The 1810-nt window shown below is 34.0% G+C and overlaps 1 protein-coding gene across 2 annotated transcripts in view; it reads right to left on the bottom strand.

Moving 5' to 3' along the window:
- The window catches only part of evi5 (ecotropic viral integration site 5), a 57169-nt gene that overhangs the window by 52852 nt on the left and 2507 nt on the right, over positions 1-1810 (bottom strand). The window lies entirely within an intron of this gene.

The following is a 1810-nucleotide window of genomic DNA, read 5'->3' as shown; positions in this document are numbered from 1 at the left end:
TTAACTCGTCAAAGCCTCCAGCTGGCGAGTTACAACCTGCTGGATTTCATTCAGGTGTTAGTCTGCTGGGGGGGTGGGGGGTTGTATTCAGAATAAAAAGTTCTGAAAGTACTTTAAAGTCGGACAAACACTGTGCGTTTTTTTTGGGCAACTTTTCAGTCATGGGGTAACGAGGGACGATCAGCCTTTCACAACCACCTTCCGATCAGCAAACGCGTGGGAGAAAATCAAACACTATCTATCTATCTATATCTATATCTATATATATATATCTATATATATATCTATATATATCTATATATATCTATATATATCTATATATATATATATATATATAAAAACATACATACGTATACATGCATACTAGCATACATACAGGTGTTTGATTTTCTGCCGACCACGCATATATATATATATATACACATACATACATATGTATGTATGTATATATATATATATATATATGGTCAATAACAACAGGTATGAGAACAATAAGAATGTTAAGATCTTGCAATATAACGCCAGATAGATCGATAAGATTAGACCAGATTAGATAAGACAGACAGACAGACAGACAGACAGACAGACAGACAGACAGACAGACAGACAGACAGACAATATGGTTCTGTAAGTCTTGGTTAATGTTTAGTCAGCTGCTTTACTTAATAACATACAAACACAAAGTAAGGTGTGAAAAACCAGCTGAACACAGGGTTAAGAGCTGCGTGGTTTAATGATACCAGATGGAAGGAGGTCAGGACGTCATGGGGAGGTGAACTGGGGAAAGAGAAATAGCCAGGAGTCTCTGGAAGGTCTGCAAACACTCTTCAACTGCAGACATGTTTGCATAAACGTTCAAGTTGTTGGTTTGGAAATACAAACAATAGGTTTGTTTTAAAATGAGGCCCATTTCAACTGTGGGTCCTTCATGTCCCTAACAAAGAGTGAGCTACAGTATTGGAGACCCCCCCAAAAAAACCATTGGGGGGGGGTCTCCAATTGTCCATTTATTTATTTGTTATATTTATTTTGGTCACTTTTCTGGTCACTTTAGTTTATTCTTTGTCAGTATTTAATTACATAACTCAGGTCTCTTAAGTTCTTTTTCTTTATGGTTGGTTAAATAAAAATTTTATTCGAAGTCTGTGTTTGTGTTCTTTATTAAAATTAAATCATTTAGCAATATTATAAAATGTCCAGGCAGAGCTGCACATAAAATATGGTTTCAAATCTTTTCAATAATTATCGATATCGATCAATATGCATTTTTTTTTTTATCGATAAGCTCTTTTTCTATATCGCCCAGCCCTAGGTTTTAGCCAAATTTAGGCAGATTTTAACATTCCTGAGAGGAAAGAACCAGAAGCACCTGTTTAAAAGTGCAGCTGAGTCCCTCCAACCACTAATTGCTGGATTAAACACACAAAAACAGAACTAGATCACAGTCAGCGTCCACTTCATTAAAAGGCAGTAAAAAAAAAAATGTCCGACACTATATCAGAGCAACGTACCGCATAGGGTAATGAAATATTTAGATCTGTGAACACTGGAAATTGGAAGTAATTTTAATTTTATAATGTGTAAGAAAAATTTTTTTTTGTTTATTTGTACAGTATATAATGCAGATGGAATGGCAAATATATTGATATACTTTTTTTTTTTAAGTTCAGCATATTGCAAAAATAATTACCTCCTTGTGTTATCAAACTATGATCTTGACACAAGAGGAAACTCTGGTTTTTAAAGGAAATTGAGCGTATTTAATTGTTATGCTTAATTTGAATTAACTTATTAAAGGTATACTATGAAA

Source organism: Cyprinodon variegatus, unplaced genomic scaffold (assembly GCF_000732505.1).
Source record: "Cyprinodon variegatus isolate N-32 unplaced genomic scaffold, C_variegatus-1.0 Scaffold342, whole genome shotgun sequence".
NCBI lineage: Eukaryota > Metazoa > Chordata > Actinopteri > Cyprinodontiformes > Cyprinodontidae > Cyprinodon > Cyprinodon variegatus.
Note: the sequence above shows the minus strand (reverse complement) of the source record. Positions and strands in the feature narration are given on the sequence as shown.